This window comes from Fukomys damarensis, unplaced genomic scaffold (assembly GCF_012274545.1).
Source record: "Fukomys damarensis isolate Sample0158 unplaced genomic scaffold, DMR_v1.0_HiC HiC_scaffold_14, whole genome shotgun sequence".
In the NCBI taxonomy this organism is placed as follows: Eukaryota; Metazoa; Chordata; class Mammalia; order Rodentia; family Bathyergidae; genus Fukomys; species Fukomys damarensis.
This window is the reverse complement of record NW_022900926.1, coordinates 29,060,467-29,069,702: the sequence shown is the minus strand read 5'-3', so window position 1 is coordinate 29,069,702 and position 9,236 is coordinate 29,060,467.

Below are 9,236 nucleotides of genomic sequence, written 5' to 3'. Positions count from 1 at the left end.
CACACACACACACACACACACACACACACACACACACACACACACACACTCTGAGCCACCTGAAAGTTTCTTGAGCAGGATTGGGTGTCATATCATCTTCTCACCTGTGTCTCGTTGCCCCAGCCCCCAGTTACCACTTAACACTCACTGTTTAAGTAGTAACTGGGAACTCCCTGGGGTCCTAGATGAAGGGAAAGCTTCTGACTCTGACACTGACATTTCAGTGGTTGAAATCTAAACACAGCCTGCTGCCTTCATTTCCTCTTCATTTGTCCCCTTCTTAACCCCCTACCGTTCAGCCTCCACCCTCTCCCCTGGACTGAAGCCACTTTCTGAGAAGCCTGTAGTGACTTTGTGGCATTCCAAAGGGCATTTCTCATGTTCTGCCTGCCCCTTGATGGCCCACCCTAACCCCTGGAAAGTCTCTTCTCTTCACCTCTGTGACCCTGAAGTCCCCCATGTTCCTCTCACCTCCTGGCACTTTCTCTCCTGTTTGGAAGACAGTCCGCCAGTCTTGGGGTCTCTCTCCCTTTTGGGTTGCAGCGGCTCCGCCATCCTTATCTCTGAGGGAGCAGAGCAGTCTCTCCCTTCTCATTCACACTGCTCCTCCTTTCCTTTTCCACACCTAGCAGCTCACCAAGTTCCTCTTTTTCCTTTGAAATGGCTCTTACCCCTCCCAGTACCTATGGCATTTCCTCCAGAATCTTTTGACTATGCTAATTAAAAAATTTTTCAAAAGTGTGTTTCATGTAGAAATAACCTACTCAGGGCTTGTGTTTGGGCAGAGACAGAGGCCGTGGAAGCTGTTACACAGTTCAACTCACTGATACACATGTAGCGGGGGACTTGGCACGCTTACGGTAATCAGCTTACACTGCTAAATTCTACTCAATCTCAGCTGCTTACAGATAGTGTTTCCCAGAAGGTGGGTATATATTATTTTAAAATTTTCATAGAGAAACGGGCTGCTTATTGAAAATATGCTTCCAACTGCCAACTTGGATTATCTTAGATGAATGTTGACCCATGTGCAATTTATTAGCAAAGCACCTGATAGGGCTCAGGACATACACCTGAATCATTCAGATGACGAGTTCCTGGAGCAGGAAGTGGCATTTACCCACCACAGATCCATGCACCTATTCACAGCTGACACAGTTAGAAGGCTGAGGATGGTTTGAGATGATGAACACTTGGGAATGGAATGAAGAACCCACCAGGCTAGGCTAGCACTGTTCACCTTTTAAAACTCGCCACCAAGTGCTGACCTGGGGATCTGAAAACACAGCTCACTTCCTGGTCTTTAAACCTAATTGCTCTGTGGCTTGAACACAGCCATCCTGTTCTCAATGTTATGTTCAAGGGAGCCTGGCTGTTACTGACTGGACACCCTTGGAGACCTCTTCACTGAAACACACTCTACTTAGTGAAATAAATACTCGATGCAGACTGCAAATTATTTTCTTGATCCACTGTAGGAGGGATTGTCAAAAAAATAGAGTTGTTGAGTTATTTTTCATTTGTTTACACAGTAGACTTGGTAGGGTTGGTGAATATCGTAATTACGTTCAGAGTTCAAAAGTCATTCTATAGTATGTTTTCAACTACAGTGTGGCCCGGTGTTCTGAGCCAGGATTATCTTGCCAACCTCTTCTGGGTGTTACTTGGTTGCCAAGGACAATAATCTATCCTGTGGTGACAGCACATATGCTATCCAGGTCAATTTCCAGGGGTGTTCTCTAGATTGAAGTGCAATTTCACTGTGCTAACAACAGGTAATTCCTTTTTTCTTTGGTACTGGAGATCGAACTCGGTACCTTGTGCTTGCGAGGCAGGTGGTGGAACCCCTGAGCTAAATTCCCAGCCCCAGGTAATTACTGATTCTCTGTTTTTTTTCAAATTTATCTGTGTCTCTCTCTTTGAAAGCAAAGTACTAAGTTGGAGAGAGTAAGGCGAGGAGAAGGCCAATGCTGTCCACAGAAATATTTTCTTTTCTTTTTTCTTTATTTTTCGTACTGGGATCAAACTTGGGACATTGCGCTTGAGAGGCAGGCAGCAGAATCACTGAGCTAAATCCCCAGCCCGCAGAGATCTTTTCTAGTTAAATACTCATTTGAGATTTTTTGATCTTTTTATTTTTTTGCAAGAGAACCATGGGATAAGAAATAGGGAAAGAAAGAAAAAAATGGGGAAGAGAGAGGGAAAAGGGGAGGGAGGGAGGGAGAGAGAGAGAGCAGAAACAAGGAAAAAGAAAAGTCTCCTAGTGGACCCCCACCTAGTTTCCTAAGTTCAGCTCAGGACACAGTTTGTCTTTTCAGCCTCCACCTTCCGTTTTGCCTCTTGGCCAGGGTGCTGGGACCATTGCAGATGGCACAGGGAGAGGGATGCAGATGTGAGCCTTCCGATTTCTCTTGGGCTCTCCCTGAGGTCCCAGAGGAGTTGCCAAGCTAAGCATTTCCATAGCCTGAGTTACACAGGCAGAGCTTTGCTTTGTGAATACAAAACAGGCAAATAAAGGAACAAAATCCTAATTTTGAAAGGCGATGAAATGATCATCAGCAAGTGCCATTGTATGAACTGAGACCAATTTTCAGTGTGGCTGGCTTGTGGTTTTGCTTTGTATGAGAAAAACGCGAACTGCTAGTGAGTTGGTTCATGTTCTCTTTTCACTGTTTACTTTAAACCCTGCTTTAAAACATTTTTGCTCCAAACCAGTGAGAAGTTTGGAAAGTCTGTGTTCATTGGAGTTTAATTAAAACACGCTGAGCCATGCAGAACCTTGTGGTTTAGAGTCACGGAAAGTCAAGGATTCAGAAGTATAGACTGATCCTAGGAAGAAAGACCTCTCCTCTGAAACACTTGATTTCTTGCCTTCCATTTCTTTGCAGATTTATAGTTGACTCATTCTTAAATATATGAATGATCATATTTCCAATAAAGGATTGATTAATTGTGTATTTACACATTTTTGGTATCCAGCTATATCGAAGCATTATCCAAGTGTTTATACCATTTTGTAGCCCTTTGTTTTAGATTCATTTCTATGTTTGCTGTTCATCTATTATGTGCAGAGTGGACGTGAGTGCTAGGAATACAGATGGGCACAGAACAGAGCAATCTGGTTCCTCTCCTTGTGGAAATGGATTTCTGGTGCCCTTGGCTCAACAGTCATTCTAAGAGTGTAGAATTTAGCTTGATTTTGAAAAGCAAGCTTGCCTTTCAGGAAGTGTGAAATAGTTAAGAAAAATAAATAATTTTGAACATGGTACTTGTCAGGATATAATTTATAATTATATCTATTTAAAAATCTAACTGATTCATAACAACATCAAAGTTGTACATATTAACAGAATATGGTGTTATGTTTTGATACACGTATACGTTGCTTAGTGTTTAAATCAGGTTACTCATATTTATCTCCTCAAACATTTATCGTTTCTTTATGATAAAAACTTTCAAAAATCCATCTTTTAAAAAAATTTTGGTGGTGCTGGAGATTGAATCCAGGACCTGGCATGCAGGCAAGCAGTCTACCACTGAGATACACCAGCAGTCCTCAAATTCCTTTCTTCTAGCTTTTGGAAGTGTTCCATGCACTATTTTTATCTGTGCAATAGCACACTGAACTTCTTCCAATCATCTACCTGAATGTCAGTCCCCACTGACCAGCATTCCCCCTGTGTTCACATTTTCTCATCTCTGGTACCCACTGTTCTACTCTCAACTTCTATGAGATCATCTCTGTTAGGTTTCTCATATGAGTGAGATCCAGCAGTACTTGTCTTTCTGTGCTTGGTTTATTTCATGTAATGATTTCCAGTTCTATCCATATTGCTCCAAATGACAGGATTTTATTCTTTTTATGGCTGAATAGTACTCCATGGGATATAGGTACCATATTTTCTTTATTCATTCATTAGTTGATGGGCACAAAAGTTGTTTCTGTTTCTTGGTTATTGTGAAAACTGCTGCAGTGAGTGAGTACATGTTCCCAATAGCAGTGATACGGCAGTATTCTTCTGAGCATGATCTACACATGTTACTGCCACATGTCATATTCCATTGCAATACCCTCCACCATCACGCCAGCAGTGCTTTCCATTGACCTGACCAGGAGACAGAGGTCTGGGGACACTGTTTCTCAGCATGTACAGTATTTTCTGTTCCAGACCACTTAGCTGTATTTGTCAAAATTCAGCAGTCACACAAATGTAAATATCACTGGTTTCTTTTTTACGAGAAACCCAAGTTATACATAAAGAACATAATAGGGCCAGAGATTTAGCTCAGTGGTGCCACCCGCCGCCTGCCTCGCGAGTGCTAGGTCCTGAGTTCAATCCCTAGTACCAAAAACAAAACAAAACAAAAATAAAGAACACAATAAAAGATAATAGGAAGTAAGGAGATAGATCTTTCTTAAATGGATAGAGATCAAGCGATGGAGGAAAGGTGACCGAGGGAAGGGAAAAGGGATGAAAAAAGAAATTATTCTGTGCCAACATGTACATGTACCAAATCCACACAAGAACTGTAAACACTGTGTGCTGCAGATGTGTACTAATAAAAAGTGCTTAGAGTCATCCCCTTCACTTTGGACTCACAAAACCAGAGTCCCAGGACTTAGGGCCAGAGGCATAACAGGCTTTTCTCCCCCTACCCCTTTATTTTTGTGCAAAATAAAGTTCAAGAATATTATTTTCGGGAGGCTCTTGTCAAAATCAGTGCAGAAGGAATTGATCAATTGGCCAAACAAAACAAAAGCAATGCAATATTTGGAGCCAGAGGGCTGATATCAGGCAGGTGTGTGATGAATTTTACTTGGTGTCATATGGCCTCTCCCCGCAAAAGCAATAAACATGCTAAGATATGGCTTTTAAATGTCTATGTTGGCTATGTCAAGAACTGTAGCCAAGTATTGAATTTTCCTACCTGTCTTTTCTTATCTGCAAAGTGAAGGGGTGGAGGTCATGATCCGTAAGCCCGTTTCTAGTATAGAAAATTGTGTAACTCATGCCATCTAATTTTGTCAGTAGAGATGTGGTAAGAAGCCACCTGCAATGGTGGCTGGTACTTTTATCCTTTTTTTGTCTGTGCCATCTTGGAATATTATACCAACAGTGCCCACCAGGCATTCAATGGTAAAAAAGGAAAGTAAAAAATGAAGCACATCTTAAATGAATTATGCCTTCAGATGCTACTTTCAATTGTTTTTCTTCATCTTTCCACTGTTGAACCATGATTGGTTTTATTACTTTTGAGCCATTCATTTATTTGGTAATCCATTTACACATTGTTTAGGAATGTCTAGTATATTCTGGGGCAGGGCTGGACTTTGGGAATGTGGACATGTGCAGACACGTGGACCTTGTATGGCTTTCCCTCTACTGAAATCACTACATTTTACCCCGCATCCTTTTCAGTTCTAGGCTTCTTCTCTTCAAAGGATGATGTCGAAAATATTTGGAAAACAGAAAGACCAAAAACAGGCTAGATTTTTCTTTGTTTTGAAATATCTAGCTGCTAATCTCAAACCTACTTTTGGAAAGGCAGATTCCCCCTGGCTGCACATCCTGCGCTCCATATAAATAACCAAACAGGATAAGCAGTATGTGTGTCTTTAGGGCTTTCTTTTAGCCCCTAGTAATATTCCCTGGGTATAAGTAAGATGGAGAAATTTTTGGTTTGTTATTAAAGGAAGTATTATGCTCATTTTGTAATACCTTCTTTGTCCTAGGTAAAATTTATATTTATTTATGTCTTATTTTTTATAAGTAAGTTCCAGAGGATGGCAGTACATCTTCAGAGGATAACAGGTGAAGTTCCTGCCTTTGAAAAGAATATTTCAAACTTTCTCCTAATTATATTGGAGTGTTTTTATAACAGAATTCTTGAAAAGGTTATTGCATTTTCAAAAATTCTCCTTGCTCCATCAACATGATGTAAGTATTTTGACCTAGGAGATGACTTAAGAGCTTTTGCTTACAGCTTGGATTGAAGGGGGAAACAAACATTTAGATTTATCTTTTTGAGGCTGGTGTTGAGACAGGGTCTCATTTTGTGGTTCAGACTGGTCCTGAACTCACTTTGCAGCTCAGGCTGCACTTGCACTTGTGGCAGTCACTACCTCAGCCTCTCGAGTGTGGATTTATCCTCATGATCAAATATATTTTAAGTATAAGCTCTAAAACAAGATTGCTTTCCTAACATGTTGTTCATTTACCATAATTTGAACTTTTTTTTCTTTTGTGATACTGGGGACAGAACCCAGGGCTTTGCACGTGCTAGGCAGGTGCTCTATCACTGAGCTGTACCCCTATCCCTGACTGAACGGATTTTTAAATTAAGATTTGCAGATGAATCTCTATTAAAATGATGGAAGACTTTTTTCTTTCCCCAAAGAAGACCTAAGCAGAGTGCCCCATTTTTCTCTGATGAGATATGAATTGGTTAATGGGAGGCTTCCTGTCACTGTACCTCAGATGTGAGATAGGTGCTCTATGTGATTCCTCTTCTTTGTATTTAAAAGATTTTGTCTGGTATCCCACAGACATTTCTCCATTATGGGAGACGTTCTGTGTCATAATTACCAAGTTGAAACAATGCAGAAAAACTGGTTTTTACTTCACTGTTTACATAGAGTAACACCCAAGGAATTTGCAGAGTGAGTTCGATGCTGAGCTAAACCACACATGTGACTGGAGAGGGAGGGAAAGTCTCCTGTCCACAGACGCCGCTAGACACATTTTTGTCAGCTCAGCAGAAATGTGACTAATAGTTACTCCATGAGACAAACAGTCGTGTCTGTGAAGAAGAAATTCCCCTGCTAGAACAAGATGCTCCGTTCAGCGTCCTAGGGTAGGGAGATCCTGTACAAGCCAAGTTAAGACTCCACTTAGAGGGGGCCTAGGCTCTCATTAGTCCATGTGCAGCATTTTCTGTTTCCACTCTCAAGCCTTCCAGAACATTTCCTGAGAAATGGAAATCCTGGCTACTATTTTCTGGTGCATGCTTACTATGTGGTAAATGGCTAATGTCATACAATTAAGAAAGCTTCTTCACAAAGACACTAAATAGCCTGCTGGAGAAAGTATAAAAACACATGTGTGGAGGCTACATTGGCATTCAGGGAACAGTTGTGTTTGATTTTATGAATATTTGCCTCTTCCACAGAGAAAACTGGGGAGGCCAGAACAACACTGTATAATGACTTTTTTTTTTAAATCCCATCGGAGCCTGTTTATTTTTACATTGAAAAATTGCCTCCTTTCAAAACCCCTGAGAGTTCTCAAAATTCCATATATACTAAGTTGAATATAAAGACTCCTTAGAATTTTGAAAAATTTGGTATTTAAACACTAATGATATTAACATTTTTAAAATGTGTGGAATGTTCTAGAGGCCTATGTATTAGTCAGCTTTCCTATTGAGGAGACACAATACCCAATTTAAAGAAAGAAAAACAAACCGCAACTTATAGGAAGAAAGCTCATGGCTTCAGGGAAGTCAGTCCATGTTTGGTTAGCTTCAAATCAGGAACATCATGGCAGAAGGGTGTGGTGAAACACAGATGCTTAGTTCACCATGGCTGAGAAACATAGCAGAGGAACAGTGTTGGAGAGGAGCGAGGTAGGGACCGTATGTAGTACCTGAGGTCAAGGTTCCACGACCCACACAGACACACCCAGGAACATGCTTTACTAATCTGTTGGGCATTTCTTAATTCAGTGAAGTTGACATATGAGGGTTAATGGTCACACTGACGTATTGTATCCCAATAATCCTTTACAGCAACCCCACCAGGTAGGTTCAGTCCCCAGCTTTACTGAGGCCACAGGAAGGCTGAATAATTTGCTCGAAGAGGTAGAAACCGATGGTAAAATCTAGGCTTGATGATGCATGCCTGTAACCCCAGCACTTGGGAGGCTGAGACAGGATGATTGCTGCTAGATTGAAGCCAGCCTCAAGTACATAGTGAGCTCAAGCCCAGTGTGAACCACATAGCAAGACCCTGACTCAAAACTACACCAACAATAATGAATGAGAGAAAGAAAGAAAGAATGAAAGAACAAAAGAACCAAAGAAAGAAAGAAAGAAAGGGCATAGCATTTTTGTCATCTCAGGTTGATTACAGAGCACATGATCTTAATAATCTCTGTTGTCTCATGGTAAATGATAAAACAGCTGCCTCAATTAATGATTATGTGGATAAGGACAGCATTCATATAATAGATTCTCTGTGCCTTTTTTTTTGGTATGAGGGATTGAACTCAGGACCTTCTGTCTTCGAGGCAGGCACAGTCCCATCAAGCTAAATCCCCAGCCCCTCCATGCTTATTTTTATAAGCAATTATATGGCACCATATCTATGTTCTCTTGAATTTCCTTAGCGAGGATGTGAACAAAGATTCTAAGCACATGCTAGAATTTTGTACACTTCATGTTGGTCCTAGTGTCTCATTTTCTTGTCACTGTCTTTTCCCAAACACTGAATCAACAGCCATGTACCCCTTTTATTTAAATAGTGACAATATATTTGTTGAATAATCAGAAAAAAAGCTATGTGAAATAAAACACAAAGAAGGTATCATGATGGAAATGGCATAACTCAGTTTAAAATTCAGCATTTTGTATTTGTCTTCGTCATCGATGGGATAAAATACCGAACACCTGCAACTTAAAATAAGGTTTATTTTGGCTCACAGTTTATACAGGTTTTAGTCCGTGTTCGGCCAGCTTCAAGGCCAAATGACCGAGTTGGAAGGACTTGGACAGTGGGGAGCTGCTGGCTCTATGGCATCAGGGAAGCAGAGAAAAGGTCAAAAGAGGAGCTAGGAAGGGAGGTGTACCTTTCTGGGACACGCGCACAGTGACCCACCTCTTCCAACCAGCCCCACCTCCTAACAGCAAGTCAGCTGTATCACCTGCATAATCCAATACCTTCCAGAAGCTCCACCTTTGAGCTCATGAGGATTTGGGGGGCATCCAGATATAAATCATAACACTATCATTATGGTTTAGATCTAAAATAGGTGCTGGATATGGAGCTGTAATATTTAATGTTTGCTTTGCTGTGTTTTGATCTAATTCCTTTTTAGGTGCCTATTCTTTTGGAATGGGAATGTTTACTCTGGGTTATTATATGTTGGGAGTGTTTAACTTTCTTTCTTCCTGCCTCCCTCCCTCCCTCCCTTCTTTCCTTCCTTCCTCCCTTCCTTTTTTTTTTTTTTTTTTTTTTT